The sequence below is a fragment of the Erpetoichthys calabaricus genome, chromosome 10 (genome assembly GCF_900747795.2).
Source record: "Erpetoichthys calabaricus chromosome 10, fErpCal1.3, whole genome shotgun sequence".
Lineage (NCBI taxonomy): Eukaryota > Metazoa > Chordata > Cladistia > Polypteriformes > Polypteridae > Erpetoichthys > Erpetoichthys calabaricus.
Window position 1 is genome coordinate 41,652,997 of NC_041403.2, and position 21,748 is coordinate 41,674,744.

Below are 21,748 nucleotides of genomic sequence, written 5' to 3' on the forward strand. Positions count from 1 at the left end.
GTTCACCAGAGGATAGTGAAGAGGACCAACGCTAGTGTCCACATGGATATCAGCACGACAGAATGAAGGAGTGTCGAACGAAACTGCCAGTCAAATATTTGACATATTTTACAGTAAATAAAGACATGGATTTATGGCTGAGAGATGGCTAGGACCTGCATGCAGAAGCAAGTTTGTTCATGTCGAAAATTTTTATATGCAAGTTTGTCAGTGAGATCATTGTCACTTTTTTCCATTATAAATTAATATGGACAATCCCTGGAGGCCAGCTCTATAACAGGAGAAAGTGAAGACGGATGCGAGGAGTGGATACTAGTGTATGTGAGCAATTTAACGGACTGGCTATTAATTTAGGCAGAGTATAAAGCAAACAAGGAATAGCACAGTGATAATTGCCACTTGATCACAGATAAAAAGGCCAGTGTATGTGTACATTCAGGATAAGACTGCAAAATCTAATCAATGGCACTGACAACACTGATAATTAAAGAAAATACTGGCAATACTTGGATTCTTTTCCCCCCGACTTCTGGTCTAAACATAAATTAGATAAAACAAAAATAGAATATCTTCCCTTTAGGCATCTTTGAGAGGCTGGACCTAGACTATGAGTCCTCTTGTGGTAGACCACCTGGGTCTACTGCAGTTTGAATATCAATAGACAAAGTTTGTTGTGGAAGCTCCAATTATCTGTCAGCTCCATCAGGCCTATACCCACCTAGACAAAGCTGGCAGCATTGTGAGGATTATGTTTTTTGAATTTTCAAGTGTCTTTAATTCCATCCAGCCATCCCTATTTAGGGGTAAAGTCAGACGTATGCAGGTGGATGCGCCTATGGTGTCCTGGATAATAGACTATCTGTCTAGCAGGCCAAAGTCTGTGAGGATCAAGGACAGTCTCTACTGTGAATGTGAACAATGTTGGTGCACCTCAAGAAACAGTTTTATCACTTTTTCTCTTTACCCTGCACACCTCAGACTATACATATAACTCCAGGTCATGTCACTTACAGAAATTCTCACATGATTTTGCACTAATGGGGTGCATTGACAAAGGTGATGAGACAGAGTTTAGGAGTGAGGTAACGAAATGTGATTGTTGGTGCAAAGAGAATTGTCTACTACTCAACATCAACAAAACAAAGGAAATGGTTATTAACTTTCACAGCACCATATCCACTATTGAGGGAGTGGATGTGACAGTGGTGCACTGCTACAAGTAGGCCTACATGAGAGTCCACATAAAAGACAGACTGGACTGGCCTCGTAACACAGGTACTATATAAGAATGTTTTTTCCTAGGAGACTGTGTTCCTTCAATATAAATAGTGACATCCTTTACATATTCTGCATCTGTGTGATGGCCAATATGATTTTCTGCACTATGGTGTGCTGGGCCAGTAAACAGCACTGCAAGTGAGGCCTACGGAAAATCAACCTAATTATAAAGGCAGGCTCAATTATGGGGTACACTCTTGATCTGCTGAAGGTAGCAGTGAAGGAGAAAAGGAAGACAGAACTGATGGCAACTATAAACAATGCCATACACCAGGAAGGACTTAATTTTTTAAGTCCTGATCAAAAAGGGATAGAAGCAAACCAAAGAATAAATATATGAAATCACTCAAATGAGGTCATCAACAGGCAAGTCAAACCAAACACTGCTGAGAACTTAAAGTAACTATAAGATAAGAATTGCTTGGACTTCAGCACACATACTGAATGAGTTGCTGATCTTCACCTGCTACACAACTACAGGGTGATCTAGGCTGTATGGTATGAATTGCCTTACACTCTGCTTGTTTTTGTTTATGGCACTAGTTATTTTGGTAATGCTTAAAGTTTAAAACTTTTCGAGCCTGCTTTCCTTCTTGCACATTTCCTGTCTTCTAGCACTGCAGTCAGGGAACTGGGCTCATTTCTCAGTTAGGTCAGTCAGTGTGAGGCAGAACATTCCTGACAGGAAGGCTACAGTGACATTGGGTTAACTCTGAAGAAGCTACTGAACAGAAGGTAGTGGGCCTTAACCCTGCGTGAAAGTCCATTGTCACTGTGAACTGTATATTTACAAAGGTTGGTAAGTGTAAAAATAGGCAAGTGATAGTAGCAACAGTAGAGTGACATACTGTATAACGATGGGTGAAGTTTCTATGCATTTAAATGGGTTTATGTTTTAAGGAGAGGTTATCCCAAAGTCTTGTTCGGCAAGGAAAAACCTGGATGGCTAGTCTATATTTATTTTTTTATTTTATTTTATTTATTTTTTTGTGAAAGCATGATTGGTTAAAGATTGAAAAAAAAGACAAATGTTTGGAGAGATACTTGTAGTTTTTACTACAGCCAGTAATTGTCAATTTTCCAGCACCACACTCAATCATGGAAATGTTAAAAATAAATAAGTGGAAATTTCCAGGAAAAAAAATAAAATTGTTCTTAAAAATTGGAAGTTCCTACTAACAGAATTTGTTCAAAATCAGCAGAACTGTAGTGTTTTTAGATTAGGCGGATTCTGATGAGTTCATCCGTTAACAAGTGAAAGATGCATAGATACACACATACAGTATACAAACATTACGCAGGAAATGGTAAGTTCTTTGCCTCACAACCAGGATACCGCGGGTCACATTCCAAATACTTGCTGAATGGATTTAGTATCTTCTCCGTGTTCATAGGTGTTCATAGGTGTTTCCTCCCACAGTCTTAGGACGTACAAGGTAAGTGAATTTGTGCTGTTAAATTTGTCATACTTGTGTGAGTGTGTTCACCCTGCAATGGACTGGCGCTCTGTCCAGAGATTGTTGTGCCTGATGCCCACTAGGATAAGTTTTAGCTTCCCTGCGACCCTGCTAAAGATAAGTGGGCTAGGAAAATTAATGGATGGATGGTGTTCAAATCTTGTTGAGCTATACCTATAACATGTTAGTCTGTTGAAAGTGCCAAGATTCAGCCCTAGTATAATATTGGTTTTCTGTAATGAAAAGTTAAAAAGAACACCTTTGTGAAGGGTGAAACCTGGACAATGAGGCTGTTAAACCTTGCACTCTAATGGAAACTTAAGAAAGCTCTACTTGAACTTTCCAAAGGCTGATCTAACGGTGAAAAGGAAGGAAATAGACAGCTTTTGAGTACATAAAACCAGCACCTTGCATTCCTTGTTTGGTTTATTTTGTCAAAATATACTAATTGTTGATTTAGGCCAAAATAATTAAAATGGTACACTGAAAAAAATGGCATGTCAGATTAAAATAAAAAAATATGTACATCAGTTGCACATAATAAATTTGTTTTTATCAAAAATAATTTAATTATACTTAATGCACTAAATTAATATATCCTGAAACATGTTATTTTTATATTTTATATATAACTTTTTCATTCTCTGTTAAATTAATTATGTTAAAATGAACATGTCAATAAAGCATAATATTTTAACAATTGTTTTATAAACATTTTAAAAAATGCACATCACAAGTTACTTAGCTATAACCTTTTTAGGTTGTCAATTATACTTGTTCCAGTATCATTTTACAGTTCATGTTCAAAGTTATTAATAAGAAATAGACAGGTTTGCTTATACCAAAACTAGTTGTATTTGGTAAAAACAATACAAACCAACAAAAATACAAAAGATTGGTATTCAAAAGCTGAAATGCAAAACAGTTGTACAAGAACACCACTTCTTTGGCTGTGCCAGAATGCCATGACCAATTTATGACTAAATTCTTCTTCTTCTTCTTTCGGCTGCTCTCGTTAGGGATCGCCACAGCGGATCATCTTCTTCCATATCTTTCTGTCCTCTGTATCTTGTTCTGTTACACCCACCACCTGCATGTCCTCTCCCAGCACATCCATAAACCTTCTCTTAGGCCTTCATCTTTTTCTCTTGCCTGGCAGCTCTGTCCTTAGCATCCTTCTCCCAATATACTCGGCATTTCTCCACTGCACATGTCCAAACCTCTCTCCTCTCTGACTTTCATCTCCCAACCGTCCAACTTCAGCTGACCCACTAATGTACTAATATGAACACAAAATGCACCTTGGATAGAGTGTTATATTATAAAATACATTTATTTATATTTATATAACTGTAAGTATTATAGAATAAATGTTAAATATTAGTAAAAAAATTGCTGCTTGGCACTTCTTTCACAAAATAAATATTTTTATATTTTGAAATGAGTAAATTCGGCAATTGCATTGGATTGTATTCTGGTGTATTATTTATTTGTGTTTAGCAATGTTATGATAATACTAATGAACAGCAATGCTGAAAGTAGTAACAAAAGTCAGAATATTTTTTTTTCAAGTACGTAAATGTACCTGTACTAAATGAGTAAATCTAGACAACTTAATTGTACATTTACTGACTTGTGATGGTAGTTAGTGAACATAGTTTGATAAAAGATTAAAAAAGAATACAAGGAAAAATGCAAAACGGAGTAACGTAAGTCTGTGTGATTAAGTGTTTTAAATTAATATCCAAATATTTCTCGTGTGTGTGTGTTTTTTTTTTAACTTTTATTTCACTAACCTTTTGCTCTGAACCAGCAACAATAACTCAAACCCACAACCTGATGCTTCTTTGAAAGTCACATGACTTTACAGCCAAGTTAACCAACTTCCGCTGACAATGAATCTGATTGGTGCTTAATAATTTCTGGTGAGGACTGCATAGAACTATTTTGACTTCTACCTAAATGATTGAAATTAGTATATTGCAGATCCCACAAGATTCAATAAATTAAACATGATCGAGTTATGTTCAAAAGTGGAACATAAACAATACATCTAATATAAAGTAAATACATTTTTGTAAATGTAACAACCTGCCATTTCCCTTTTTTTCAGTGTAGGACAAATTTATCATTTTTAACCCAAGGCTTCTTTCTGGCTTTGTGCAGATGTGTATTATGTGTAACTGTTTAATATACAGCCTACACACACTGAAAGGAAAATAAAAGACTTGAGACAAAATAGAAAAACAAATTGGCAGTTAACTAAAATAAATTAAAGTCTTTCCAGAACTCTGTCTAATACATAACTAATCTAGCAAGTCTTTAAAGAATGGTGGTTGCATAATAAACATCCATTTAATAAGAAAAACACATGAGGAAACTGTAGTCCCAATTAAGTGTCCTCTTAGCAGTGGTTTGCTGTAATTGTCTTTTGTAAAACTCAAGCCATGACTCAGTAGGTCAGTACGGAAAATATTTCAAGTCTCAAAACACCTTTTACCTTTTCAAAGAGGAAAAGAACAAATGAATAAATTACTTGGATACTTGCATTCTTTTCACCCACTTCGGGTATAAATATGAAATTAAATTAGATGAAACACAAATACAATCTCTTCCCTTTAGGTATCTTTGAGTGGCTGGTCCTAGAATATGAGTCCTCTTGTGGGCTCACTGCAGTTTGCCTATCAGACAAAGACTGAATTGGAAGTTGTAATCATCTGCCTGCTCCTCAGGGCTTACTCTTACCTGCACAAAGATGGCAGCACTGTTTTATGATTTCTCAATTCAGTCGTCTATGTTAAGAGATAAACTCAGAGCTAGGCAGGTGGATGAGCCAGTGGTGTTCTAGGTAATGGACTATCTGTCGAGCAGGCCACAGTTTGTGAGACTCAAGAACTGTGTTTCTGCAATGGAAGTGAGCAACACTAGAGCAGCACAAGGAACAGTCCTGTCTCCTTTTTCTCTTCACTCTGTAAACCTTGGACTATAAATATAACACCAAGGCATGTACTTGTTGAAATGTTCTGATGATTCTGCCCTTACAAGGTGTATTGATAAAAGGGAGTATAAAAGGCAGGTGGAGAACATTGTTTCTAGGTGCATAAAGAAGTGTTTGCATCTTAACATAAGCAAAACCAAGGAAACAGTTATTGATTTTTCAAGCACCAAAGAGCCTGATCAGTGGTTAGGGAGTGGATGGATAAAAATGCAATGCTACACGTACTTGGTGGGGCATCAATGACAGACTAGACTGGTCTTGTAACACTGAGGAAAAACATAAGAAAAGGACAGAGCAGACTCTTTATTTCTTCAGAGACTGTTCCATTAATTTAGGAAACAACATCCTTGACATCTTCTACAACTCTGTGATGATCAGAGCGATTTTCTGTGCTGTTGTGTACTGGGATGGCATCATCGCTTCAAGAGAAGCCCACCGTAACAACAGGCTAATTAAAAGGGCAAGCTCAGATATGGAATGCACTCAGGACCCCCTGGTGGTTGCAGCAAAGGAGAGGATGAAAACAAGGCTGAGTGCCATTATGAACAATGCTGCACGTCCTCTCTCTGACACACTAACACTGAGGACTTTCAGCCAACAAATTATTCAGCAGAAGTGTATGAAGGAAAACTACTGGGGCTCCTTTATATAAATGGCAAGACACCTTTATAATGCTTCTCTGGAAGTGTGACTGCCAAGTTAGAAGATTTCTTTCTTGTTAGTTCTCTTTCTCTTTAGTCATTCTGTTGTATATTTGAGAGGGATTATTTTTTGTCATAATACAGTAATATTATTTATTTATTGAGCTTCTGTAGAAAGTCAGATTTCCCCCTGGTGGACAAATACATTTCTGTCTAGCTACTTATCTGCCTAAATGTTCTTTCATCAAAAACACAATGAGCTCTGACTAGTCAGACAAAAGTAATATTCACATAACATTGTCAAACATACTGAATTCAATTCAGACTCAACAGGAACCATAGCCTATCCCTACAACATCAGGCATTAGGCAGGAATCAGCCATGGATAAGACATCAGTGCATTCCAGGAACCTTTCACTCATACAGTACATTCCAGCTCACAATTTAAAACTGCAAATTAACCTATCATGAACATCTTTAAAATACCCAGAGAAAAAAAAAATACAGAACACATGAAAAGAATAGGCAAACTCTACAAAGGCAAAGTAAAAGTAATTCAATTAAATACAAAGTGGGTCGAAAGAAATCTCAATATTCCATCTACTGGTTGCTCAACATAAAGTACTTACAGACATGCTAGAGTCACGTTTGAATTTGAGACAATGCATGGAAACTTTTATTATCTGTTGAATAACTCTTTTTATTCATAATAATAGATAGCAGTCATTTGTGAAGCTACAAGGAACATTAAGCAAAAAGGTAAGCATAAAAGCGAAGATGTCACATGCAATAAATCAATATTGCAAGATATGACAAAATCTTGCTTTGTTATAAAAATGATGACTGACATCCCACCGATTTAAAGAACGTTTGCTGAACAAAGAATTGTTTTGTAATTGCTGCTATGCTGCATTTAACACCTTGAATGTTACAGCACATACTCAGAATATTTGAACTATTTTCCATATATGTTGGTTTTTATGGTTTGCTTTTCTTAAAGTGTTTCTTTTGGATATTATTTTTCCATTAAAAAAAAAAACCTGGAAAATCACAATAAAAACAAATGGCAAAAGCTGTACTCTAAAGGGTAAAGCTGTAGTCTAAAGGGTTTGTTCTTAGAAAAGCACTATTCCTGGACTCTGCTCAGGACCTCAAAAAATGCAGCAAAGGATAGAGTATCAGAATGTCAACAGAGAGAGAAAGAGAGACATTGATCCTTCCATGCATTTTGTAACCTGTTTGTCCAGTTCAAGGTAATGGAGAACCAAGGTCTATTACAATGACATTGGATACAAGACAGAAACCGAACCTAGATGAGATGGTAGTCCACTGCTTGTTCACACTATACATATTTAAAATTGCTAATAAACCTAAGATTCCTGGCTGTCTGGATGAGGTTTTGTTGTTCCTACACTTCAGTTTGTTTCCTTCTACTGCACTTTCCATTTGTTTTTCCTGGTGAAGGTCATGGTGGCAACATATTTAAGTGGATAGACCAGATGACTCTTTTCTTAACGACAGTCTTCATCTCCTCTGAAGGACTTCCCAGGCAAATCAAGAGATATAATTCCTCTTGTGTGCCCTGCATTTGTCCTTGGATCTTCTTATTGAGGGTCAGGTACACCTTTCTTGGGACAGATCCATGGAGTGTTAGTACTATATATACAGTACCATGACAACCTTTGATGGCTCCTGTTTATTCAAAAATGCATTGGTCTATATTAAAGTCTTTTCATATCCTCAAAATTCCTCATTTAGTAATGGAGAATCTGGCGAGAGCCTTGCAAGAGCATGACTACCTGTACTCTTTCTCATAGTCTTTCAGTCGCTACCAAGACCTCATGACTCGTAAATAAAATGTTTCATGCAAGGCTTTTAGCTTCTCATTTACCATCACAGTTGGATATCAGAACTACATACCTGCCTCTTCTATAATGTTTGGATGATACTCATAGCAATCTAAATCCTTATGGCATAAAGTCCTATCCTTAAGAGTTTGAGTTAATAAGGGATGCTGACCTCAAATTTGGTGGTGCTAATTTTTCTGTCCACAATACACTCAGGTGGGAATAGCTTCATTGTAAACTAGAGATCTCAGTCTGTTGAAATCATGAGAGCAACTTTATCAACAAACAGAGATACAATAATAATAATTCTACAAGACTCAGGATCTCCAACTCTATAATATCCAAGCCTCACCTGCATATTAATTTCTTTTCCATTAAAAATCACAAACATGAGAGAAGAGGACACAGGATAGACACTTGGTCATGTCTTACACTATTATCATCAAATATAAAAACATGACTGTTACTGTGCTAGTTAGGAAATGAATGGTACACAGCAGTGGGCTCAGGATTTATATCATATGATGTAAGCTCAAAAGTCTTTTTTTCTAGACCATACAGCACCTGAAGATGCAATTGACAAGATCCCATAATGCCTCAAAGTATTGTTGGAAGAACAAAGTTCTGAACTACTGTTCATGGTAAGAACAAAAGCTGTAATGTTCTTCCTGGATTTACTGTAAGTTTCATGTTTTTCATGTTTCGGCAGTCTCTACTTTAGTATTCCTGGGAGGCTGAGTAGTGTAAACTCTCAGTAATGGGAACTAAACCTTAATGGAAAAAAAATGGGACCACCACCCCAGTCTATCAGTGTCAAGGCCCTGCCACCTTCCACACAACATCGAAAAGACAATTTAACCAATACAATCCCATACAACATTCAGTGCTTTCACAATTTCAAGTCAGATCTCATTTTAATGTATTATATGAGGCAGTTTTTGTTCTGAAATGCTATATGTGTGAGTTAAGATCAGTTCCATTAGACTGCTGTACATAGTTACGTGTCTGGTAGCTATCTTCAAAGTTCAGTTCTGCGACTAATGCAATAAACAGGGATCTCCATGTGGTCTCTATATTGCATTATATGCTGCATTATTGAACACAAATACTGTAACAGTGCCATACTCCTTTTAAATGTTATGTTAACCAGGATGTAACACTTATCCACCCTATTGCTTTGCCACTAAGGATTTTTCTTAATTAACACAGCAACCTCAGTAACAGAAATGAAACCAACCACAGACAATGCCTCTGGCAGTACTTTCACCCAGAATGGGATATTCACTAAGGTCGAAAGTTCCACATAGCACTCCACCTAACTCTTCACAGTATCCTGATTTAAGCTTAACATTTCCTGTCTCTTACTGTGAACTGCCTGGGTGGTATCCTACCTAATACTCCTTAAACATCTAAAGGTTTGTGAAAACCTCTCTGAAAGCTTTTGTCCATGGCGTCATTAGCTCCTTCCACTCATGGGCCTTTACGTTAGCCACTGCTGCAACTACCAGCTTCCTGTTCGATATGTACCTCTTAGTCAAATCTGAAGACCCTCCCGCTGGCACTGTACAGGAGGTCCTTTTTTAACTTGAGTGCTTCCTCATCAATGGTGGTAAGCGGTGAATGGATTCTAAGTCACAGAACTCCTCAGTCAGAGTTCTCTGCAGTTTTCTCTACTACTTGGAAACACAACTACCTGTACACGTGTTTAAGGAGTACATCAAGTAAGCTCATTTGTGTTTCCTTTTAAAATAAAATGAAGTTATAAATTTTAATGCAGCTTTGTTTTTCATGGCTCAGGAGGGTGGGAAAATATTGCTTGTTAGGTGGAAATACAAATAAGAGGTTCACTATACTGTATACACATAACAATGCTCCTCCTCCTTCTACAACTACTACTCTTTATGTCTTAAAAGTGTTTCATTCAGGTTGCATGTTTTTGAAATCTCAGAAATAAAATGAAAGTTCTTCCTAGGCAAAAGTTGTACTCATCCCAAACACAGACATCTGCTAGCACACCCACGTCACAAATTTGGTTCTTTCTTGTCGGTCAAGTAGCTGCTCTGTCAGTCACCAGGTGGAGTAAGCAGAGATGTCCAAGTGTCTGAAAGGGATAGCGTTGGAGCAGGGTCAAAGCAAGAAGAGATGATAAGGAGGGAGTCCAGAGTTAGTCCAAAATGTAGTCATCTAAGAACATAAAATACAAGGTTTAAAGGTCAATATTGAAACAGACAGCAAAAATGTTTAGCTTTACAATGTGAAAGATGTGAAAATGACCATCAATCCTACACTGGAAAGTTCTGCTTTTTTTACAGCCTAACAATATATATATACCAAGGGTAACACTTTAGTTTAGGTGCTGCAAAAATAGATCTATTACTCATTTACTCTTATGTAACATGACCTTAACAAAGGCTGCTTTTGGCCTTCATGACACCTATAAAACATCAGTAGAAAGGTTATATATCTCTGTGCAGTGTGGAGTATTGACATGATGGTAAAAGGACTTGTTAATATGAAGAATTCACAGGTCTTATACTGAACATGTAATATCAAAAGAAAGTGACTCCACTAAGCCATCTCACACCACTATAAAGTGAAGTTTTGTTAGTATGTCACTTTGCAGAGATGAATAAACACTTTACTGATGATTGTTATGAAGACCCAAAGAAGTGTTTGTATAAGGTCTAGTTACATCAATATAAATGCATAATTGATGTATTTTTGCAGTACTTAAATTAAAGTGTTACCACATTTTTTTTAATTTAATTTTGAAATGTAATGCCATTTTAGAATCTCTGCAACCACTTAATGGGTTGCTAATAAGCTTTACTTTGTTTTCAAGGACTGTCTCCCAAGAGGCACCATGATTTGTGCGATGACAACTTGCATATAAATTCTAGGAAAGCCCATTAGCACTTTGTCTGAGATTACGGATTTGACCTGTGAACAAGTGTGGTTTAGCGATTTAGGTTTTAGAATTCAATTCATAGCTTCTTCATCTCGACTCAGTTTTCTGTCTTTGCGTTTCTTGACTCTGATTGGAAAATAGAAATTAAGTGAACAAGTCTTTGCAATTTGTGTCCAACTATGGTAATGGTTTAGCCCAGTGTTTTTCATATCAAATCACAGTCTATTGAGAAACTCTTTTGTTTTTAGTTTACTTCTTAAAAGACACACAAATTGGAGTTGGTCTCGTCCGTTACGGGAGATGGATGTCTGAAGTGGAGCTTCATTGTAGCGGCTTTATTTTTTCTCTTATTTCTTATTATCCTGTATTTACCTAACCAAAGGAGTTTCTACTACAGTACAGTAATCCTTCGCTATATCGCGCTTCGCCTTTCGCGGCTTCACTCCATCGCGGATTTTATATGTAAGCATATTTAAATATATATCGCGGATTTTTCGCTGCTTCGCGGGTTTCTGCGGACAATGGGTCTTTTAATTTCTGGTACATGCTTCCTCAGTTGGTTTGCCCAGTTGATTTCATACAAGGGACGCTATTGGCAGATGGCTGAGAAGCTACCCAGCTTACATTTCTCTTTCTCTTGCGCTGACTTTCTCTGATCCTGACGTAGGGGGATTGAGCAGGGGGGGCTGTTCCCACACCTAGACGATACGGACGCTAGTCTAAAAATGCTGAAAGATTATCTTCACGTTGCTATCTTTTGTGCAGCTGCTTCCTGAAACGACAAGCTGCACGGTGCTTCGCATACTTAAAAGCTCGAAGGGCACGTATTGATTTTTGCTTGCTTGTTTTTCTCTGTCTCTCTCTCTCTTTCTGTGCTCTTGACGGAGGGGGTGTGAGCTGCCGCCTTCAACAGCTTTGTGCCGCGGTGCTTCGCATACTTAAAAGCCAAATAGCCCTATTGATTTTCCTCTGCCTTTATGACAGTCTCTGCTCCTGACTCCTTTGAAGAGGAAGATATGTTTGCATTCTTTTAATTGTGAGACGGAACTGTCATCTCTGTCTTGTCATGGAGCACAGTTTAAACTTTTGAAAAAGAGACAAATGTTTGTTTGCAGTGTTTGAATAACGTTCCTGTCTCTCTACAACCTCCTGTGTTTCTGTGCAAATCTGTGACCCAAGTATGACAATATAAAAATAACCATATAAACATATGGTTTCTACTTCGCGGATTTTCTTATTTCGCGGGTGGCTCTGGAATGCAACCCCCGCGATGGAGGAGGGATTACTGTATACAAACATAAGTAACAAGAAAGGAGGCCAAAAAGAAACAGAAAAGAAACCTAAAACTACACCCAAGTCTAGACAGGCATCAGGCCCAGGTGCAAGGTACGGCCTTTCAGAGACTGACCTGGAACAGGCAGGAGAAAGCACAGACTTCCCAGGACCCCGTTACACTTCATTGTCTCCAGTCGAGAGCGAAAATGGGAGCGAAGGTGCAAGTGATGCAGGTCACGATAGCTTGCTAAATCCAGAAGATCACTTGAAACTAGAGATGGCCTTGCAGTCCATGCATTTATCTACTCCTACATCAGCTGTAACGGGGGTTGCCACTTCACCCGCGGAGCACGAAAGCCAAAAAGATTTGTCTGAAATGAAGGAAATTATCGCAACATTGGCCACGGCCATGAGTGTGCTCAAGAAAGACATTCAGAAAAATATCAAGAAAGAAATAAATGGCATGCTCAAGACAAACGAGAAGACAAACGAGATGCTGCGGCTGGAATATAAAGACTTGGAAAAATGTATATATAATTGTTTTGATGCAGTCTTTAAAGATATGCTGAGAAAAATTGAGGAAAACATTCAGGAAAATGCGTCTAAACTGAGAGAACTTGCCAATCAGCCGGAAGACGTTAAGCAGACATTCATGGCTCAAATTAAAACAGCAGAACATTTGGCATCTAACAGCGATAGAAAAGCTACAGCTGCGAATTCCGAAGCAACAAAACTTGGAGATGGACTTGCAGCTCTGGAAGATGGATGCAGAAGGAATAATCGAAGGTCTACCTGAGAATCGTTAAAGTCCAAACCCAGTGAAACTCGTAGCTGAACTATTCTCAAAAATAATTGAAAAGGACTTTAAATCAGATACAGAGATAGCGGCAGCTTATCACATACGTGGATCAAATACCTCTAAACCTAGGACTTTAATTGTCCGCTTCGAGAGATTACAATTTAAGCTTAATATAATGGCACTTCTCAGACACAAACAAGAGATTATATTTGAAAATAACCACATTCGTATTTTCCCTGATTTCTCACCCTCAACAGCTGCTAATCTTGCCGCTTTTTACTACATTAAACAGTGGTTACGGAAAGATACACTCTCTTGTATCCTGCCAAACTGAAAGTGGATATTCAAGACAAATATCACATCTTTTCCTTCACGGTGGAAGCAGAAAAGGAATTAATAAAGCTGATCCCGACGCTTTTTTGAAATACGATAGTGAGTTGCATCCTGTCATGGTATGGCAAGAAGATATTACCTGCTGTCTGATTTGCTTGCAATGATACAGGTACCATAATTATACATCCTTTTTTCTTCTCTGCCACTTTTTGTTTATGTTTTAATTACAATTACACGCGTATGTGTGGAAGAAATTAAAGTAGTTCTTTCTCTTTTTTGTTTTGTTTTTAACTATTCTAAAGGAGACTGTTTAACATCATACCCTTGGTTTATTGTTATTGTTATTATTTCATTAGGGTTTACTATGCTTATCCACACTTTTTAACACCATTCCCTGGGTTTACTGTCTTAATATTTCAAGACTGTTGATGATTATATTTTATGCTTATAGTATTTAGACTTTATCGGCAATAGATATCTGTACGTTTCAATCACTCAAATGCCGCTGCTGGGGGGCTTGTTTTGTTTTGGACATGCTCTGTCTCTAGATGTGTCAGAGGACTGGGACTTTGTGAAGTGGGGTCCAGCCTCACGTGGGAAGGCAAAATGGGGGGCTGGGGGAATAAGGGGGGAGAGAAAGAGAGCAAGTTAATCTATCCTTTTAATCCTTATAATTATAACTTCCAATGTAACAATAGGCTGCATGGCAATAACTCATGGGAAAATTGGAAATTAAGGTCAAAGCTGTCTCACTTACAGTTAAGACTACAAAATGACATCAAAAATTCAGAATCAATGTCTCCATGATGGGACAGTTAACTTTGTGAGCTGGAATGTTAAAGGTCTGAATCACGAATTAAAGAGAAAGAAAGTATTCTCTCACCTAACAGGTCTAAATGCTAAAATAGTATTTTTACAGGAGACCCACTTATTAAGCAAAGATCAGTTCTGGCTGCAAAAAGACAGGACTGGCCAAATGTTCCATTCCAGCTTTACAAAGAAAACTAGAGGTGTGGGAATTCTTATACATAGAACAGTCTCATTTGTAGCATCAGATGTAGTATCTGATCCTGAAGGGAGATATGTGATTGTCATGGGCAACTTACTTAACTGTAATGTGATTTTGATAAATGTTTATGCACCCAATGTCGATGATAGGGAATTCATGCAAAATGTATTTGCATCTATTGCCAATGTGAACATTCATAAAATTATAATGGCTGGGGACTTTAATTGTGTTTTAAGTCTAATCTTAGATAGGTCTCCTGACACAAAGGGGATGACATCTAACACTGCAAAGACAATTATACAGTTTTCAACTGACCACAACTTATCAGACCCCTGGAGGTTTCTAAACCCAAATTCAAGAACATATTCCTTCTACTCACCAGTGCATCATTGCTACTCAAGAATTGATTATTTCTTTATAGATAAAAATTTCTTGCCTGCAATTAAATCTTGCAAGTACGATGCTATTGTTATTTCTGACCATGCCCCTCTGATCTTGGAGCTGAAATCATTATGCCCCACATACTCATCTCACAGATGGCATCTTAACCCACTTCTATTAGCAGATGAGAACTGTACAGAATTTATATCAAAACAAATCAGTTTCTTCCTAGAGACAAATACATCCTCAGAGGTCTCTACGGGAATACTCTGGGAAACTCCAAAGGCCTTCTTAAGAGAACAGATTATTTCATATCTTTCCCACAGAAATAAATTAGAAACCAAGAAGGTTTCAGAGCTAACCAGTGAAATTACTAGAATAGATCAAGAACATGCCAGGTGTCCAAGTGAAGGTCTTCATAGGAAAAGATAGGCTCTGCATTCAGAGCTCAACCTCTTAACAACCAAAGAAACTGAACAACTCATTTTTAAATCAAGACATCATTACTATGAATACGAAGAGAGAAAGCTAATAAGCTCTTAGCTCAACAAATCCACAAGCAAGAAGTTTGCAATACAATCCCAGCAAACACCAACATGAACAGAGATAAAATCATTGACCATAAAAATATAATGCACACATTTAGAGACTACTATAAATCCTTATATTCTACTGAGTTCAAAGAAGACAACACACAATCTAATGCATTTCTGGATAGATTACAGTTACCACAAATAGATACTTTTATTGCAGAAGAATTGGATAAACCTCTGGCACTATCAGAATTACTAGATGCTATAAAGTCACTTCAGAGTGGGAAAGCAGCAGGCCCTGATGGCCACCCTGTCGAATTTTATAAGAAATTCTCCACTCAGCTAGTTCCCCTCTTATTAGCAACATTTACAGAAGCTAGAGACAATCAAATTCTACCTCAAACTTTTCACCAAGCATTCCTAAACAAAACAAGGAATTATTACAATGTGCATCATACAGACCAATTTCACTTCTGAATAATGATGTTAAGATACTCTCCAAAGTCCTGGCTAGAAGGATGGAGAAAGTGCTGCCTTCTGTAATATCACAAGATCAAACTGGATTTATTAAAGGCTGACACTTAGTTTCCAATCTCCGACTCCTATTTAATGTAATTTATTCACCTGCAAAGTCAAACACCCCGGAGATATTATTATCGATGGATGCAGATAAAGCATTTGATATGATTGAATGGAACTACCTTTTCACAACATTAGAGAAATTTGGGTCTGGCCCGAATATTTGTGCATGGATCAAACTACTGTATACCAATCCAGAAGCTTCAGTTTGTATTAACAACATTTGTTCAGGCTACTTTAAACTAGAACGTGGTAACAGATAAGGATGCACCTTTTCACCATTGCTATTTGCAATCGCCATTGAACCACTGGCAGTTCACTGTCGAAATGCTTATCAGATAAAGGGGATTATCAGAGAAGGACTGGAACAGAAAATTTCTCTGTATGCAGATGATATGGTTTTGTATTTATCAGACCCCCAAAATACTGTGCCTGTAGTCTTATCAGCACTTAATAAATTTCAAAAGATCTCTGGTCTCAGAATTAATTTGAATAAAAGTGAATTTCCAGTGAATTCTCAAGCATACAGTATTAGATTGGACACCTTCCCTTTTATTATTGCAGATCAGTTTAAATACCTATAGGTAAATATCACAAGTAAACATAAAGCTCTTTATCAACAAAATTTTGCCATATGTATGGAAAAAAATTAAGCAAGACTTGCATGGATGGTGAACCCTCCATCTCACTCTAGCTGGAAGAATTAACGTTGTTAAGATGAATATCTTTCCTAAGCTTCTCCTTTTATTTCAAAACATTCCAATATAGATCAATAAATCATTCTTTAAGCAATTAGATTCAACCATAACCTCATTTATTTGGAACCTAAAACATCCATGTATCCAAAGAGCGACCCTACAAAGACCTAAGGCAGAAGGTGGCATGGCTCTGCCTAACTTTCAGTTTTACTACTGGGCAGCAAACATACAAGCTATAAAAACCTGGACACAAATAGGTGAACATACACAGGCTTGGTGAACAATAGAAATAAAATCCTGCAGTACTTTTCTATACTCTCTGCTTTCTGCCCCAATAAATGCAAGGTATCGCCAATATACTAATAACCCACTTGTGCTTCACTCACTCAGAATATGGAACTAATGTAGAAAGCATTTTAAGATGGAGAATCTTTTATCTGGGCACCTCAGCATGAGAACCACCTTTTTCCACCCTCGCAAACATATGCAGTTTTTAATATTTGGAAAAACATTTGGGATTAAATTGCTTTGAGATCTTTATATAGACAACATCTTTGCATCCTATGAATAAATTACATTTCAAGTTTAATTTTCCAGCAATACATTTCTTTCACTATCTTCAGATTAGAAACTTTGTCAAACAGAACCTGCCCGATTTTCCTCATCTCCCACATTCCTCTATGCTAGAAAAAATATTGCTCAGTCTTGAGGACTCAGACAGCATTTCTGCAATATATAAAACCATTTTACAGTCCCTCCCTTTCAAAGATCCAAGAGGACAATGGGAAAAGGATCTCTCACTCAACATCTCAGAAAAGGAGTGGAAGGTAGCAATGCAGAGAATTCATTCAAGCTCCATATGCGCAAAGCATACAATTATTCAACTCAAAATTATATATCGAGCATATCTGTCTCGCTTGAAATTGTCCAAAATGTTTCCAGGGCAAGATCCAACCTGTGAATGCTGCAATCAAGTTCCAGCCTCACTGGGTCACATGTTTTTGGCCTGCACCAAATTAATATCATTCTGGACAAAAAATTTTAAGTGCCTTTCAGACAGTCTTGGTGTCACAACCCCTCCTAATCCACTAACAGCTGTGTTTGGTGTTCTTCCAAATGGGCTTAAAGTGGAGAAGGACAAACAAACTGTGATTACCTTCACTACACTATTGGCACGCAGACTTATTTTGTTAAACTGGAAGAATCCTAACTCTCCTCTTTTAAGCCAGTGGGTAACTGATGTTTTATATTATTTGAAATTGGAAAAATTCAAATTCTCACTTAGAGGATCTGTGCAGAACTTTTTCAAAACCTGCCAGGATCTAATCAATAATATTTTAGAATAAGCTCTTAAAGCACTGAGGAAGCAGCCTCTCTTCACATTTCTTTTCCTTCTCCATTTATCTGTATCTGCCTATTAAACTCATCAGTTTATTTATTTTTACTGTTCTTAAGTTTTATTCCATTGACCACGTTCTCTTTCTCAGGGGTGGGGGTTGATTTGTTTTCAGTCTTATTTTTTTTGTTAAAATTGATCTATGTGAATGGAATCCATCCATCCATTATCCAACCCGCTATATCCTAACTACAGGGACATGGGGGTCTGCTGGAGCCAATCCCAGCCAACACAGGGCGCAAGGCAGAAGCAAATCCCTGGGCAGGGCACCAGCCCACCATAGGGCACACACACACCCACACACAAAGCACACACTGGGGACAATTTAGAATCGCCAATGTACCTAACCTGCATGTCTTTGGACTGTGGGAGGAAACCGGAGCACCCGGAGGAAACCCATGCAGACAAAGGGTGAACATGCAAACTCCACGCAGGGAGGACCCGGGAAGTGAACCCAGGACTCCTAACTGCGAGGCAGCAGCGCCACCGTGCCACCTTGTATGGAATGATTACAATAAAATCAATAAAATTTAAAAAAAAAAAAAAAGACACAAATCTCCTGGTGTTTGGCTAATTACATTCTAGAAGTTGCCATCTCCCTCTTTCTCTCAGCAGACTTTTCAAAGGGGTCAGCTGGAGATACAGGTGGTTAGGCCAAGCACCTTTGGGTTTTCATCACTGGCATACTATTAACAAAAAGAATAAGTAATTACATTTATATAGTACTTTTCTAACTACTCAAATCACTTTAAACAGACAATGGGGAGCCACTTCAACTACCACCAATGTGCAGCAGCCACCTGGATGACGTGACTGTGGCTATTTTTGTGCCAGTACATTCACGACACATTAGCTGTTATGTGATAAAATGGTGAAAGAGACCAAGTATAATTAGTGGACCTGAATGGATAAAGTCGTGATGGGCAGTTTAGCCAGAACATCAGGGGACACAATACTACTATACTACAAGGTAGGAGAATAACAAAGATAGTCCTGGGTAAATGTCATTACCTTAAATCAAAACATTTCAGTAATGAGTTATAAAAAGAGTGTGCAAATCTCTAACAAGGCACAACATAGCTTTGATTTCGTATAAGACAAATAAGTCACATCAATGGACCCTGACGTGGCTGACACCACTGCTTATTACATAACAAATAAGGAAGTGGGTCACAAACTACCTTCAAGATTCAAGACCTAATATTTTTTTAAATTCCCTTTATCTGAAATTAATTGGCAGAAACAAAGTGGATGTCAGTTTAGGTTTCTGAAATTAATTCAGTCAACTATCTCCTTGTGGGGCTTTTGGGTAAAATTTTCCATGATACTACTGATAATATTTGTATTCAGTGATTACCTAGAATTGTCAGCAACATGGGGTAATTCGAAAGTAAGCAGAAACTTCTCATTCTGGATTGAGCTGCTGTCTCAAGGTGTTAATTAAGCAGTCAATGATTAAGAGGTGACATGACAGAAATGTTCAAAATGATCAAGGGAATTTCCAGGGTCGATGCCAGCTGATGCATTAAAATGTGTTCTTCAATAAGAACATGGGGGCCACAGATGCAAACATGTTAAGGTTAAATTTCACAATTTCACTCAAATATTACAAAGTTTTTCTTCACACAAAACTATACACACATGGAATAAGTTACCAAGTAGTGAAACAGAAGGACTTTCTGGATCTTCACATTTTGATTTGATGAATTTTGTGAAAAAGATAAGAAAATAGGGCGGCACGGTGGTGCAGTGGGTAGCGCTGCTGCCTCGCAGTTATTGAGACCTGGGTTCGCTTCCCGGGTCCTCCCAGCGTGGAGTTTGCATGTTCTCCCCGTGTCTGTGTGGGTTTCCTCCGGGTGCCCGGTTTCCTCCCACAGTCCAAAGACATGCAGGCTTAGGTGCATTGGCGATTCTAAATTGTCTGTAGTGTGTGCTTGGTGTGTGGGGGTGTGCCTTGTGGTGGGCTGGCGCCCTTTCCAGGGTTTGTTTTCTGCCTTGCGCCCTGTGTTGGCTGGGATTGGCTCCAGCAGACTCCCGTGACCCTGTAGTAGGATATTGCGGGTTGGAAAATGGATGGATGGATGGAAGTTAAGAAAATAGGGATTTGCCAGGCTGTAATATACTGGGCTGAGTGGCCTGTACCCGTTGAAAATTTTTACATGGTTCTAAGCAATTTATTACGAAAGAAGGTGTGCATGACTGGATGGTGGCAGGATGAGAGTGTAGCTGAATATCACTGTGTGGGTTGTTGTTATTATTATTATTATTATTATTATTATTATTGTCAAACCCACTTATTCCAGTTTAGGGCTGCAGACAACATAATCATTCCAATTCAGCCTAGGGTGCAGTTCAGCTCCATTAATTTTTATTAAGCATACATAATCTTACAGACAGACCTCACTATGTGTGTCTTGGGAACTGCAGGTCTGACATTGTGGTCAGCATCACAGGAGCACCGCAGGGGACTGTACTTTCTCCGGTCCTGTTCAGCCTATATATATCGGACTTCCAATACAACTCAGAGTATGCCACATGCAAAAGTTTGCTGACGACACTGCTATCGTGGGCTGCATCAGGAGTGGGCAGAAGGAGGAGTATAGGAACCTAATCAAGGACTTTGTTAAATGGTGCGACTCAAACCACCTACAACTGAACACCAGCAAAACCAAGGAGATGGTGTTGGATTTTAGGAGACCCAGGCCCCTCATGGACCCCGTGATCAGCAGATGTTCTATCAGACAGTTGTGGCGAGCGCCCTCTTCTACGCGGTGGTGTGCTGGGGAGGAAGCATAAAGAAGAAGGATGCCTCATGCCTGGACAAACTGGTGAGGAAAGCAGGCTCTATGGTAGGCATGGAGCTGGACAGCTTGACATCTGTGGCAGAGCGACAGGCACTGAGCAGGCTCCTGTCAATCATGGAGATTCCACTGCTGTCACTGTCCTGCTCCACTGACAGACTGGGGAGATCGTTCCTCCTCCACACTATGCAACTCTTCAATTCCACCCGGGGTTGGGGGTTTGGGTTAAATGTTAACATTATACAAAGTTATTCTCTGTTATACCTGCATTTTTATCACTCTTTATTGTTTTTTTATCAGTATGCTGCTGCTGGATTATGTGAATTTCCCCTTGGGATTAATAAAGTATCTATCTATCTATCTATCTATCTATCTATCTATCTATCTATCTATCTATCTATCTATCTATCTATCTATCTATCTATCTATCTATCTATCTATGAGCCCATATATACATAATAATTACAAGTGCAATATAAAAAATGAAATGTAACATAAACACAAAACATAATTCTGAAAATAAAAAAGATCCTGGTTATCTACTGTACAATAATATAATAGTATAGACAGGGTAGTATTAAGTCCGAAATTAGCCACATTCTGAAAAAAGTGCAGGAGCCAACCCTGGATGAGACAACAGTTTAGTTTAGGGCCATTACTATGATTATTGTTGTTGTTGTTAAGTAAACACTTTTACCAAAGGTGAATTCATAAAAATCAATGTACATACTGTACAAATACATTTGAGTTATAGGAGCCTTATTTCACCTTTATGAGGAGACATAGGCAAGATGGATAGAGCGAGTGACAGTCAG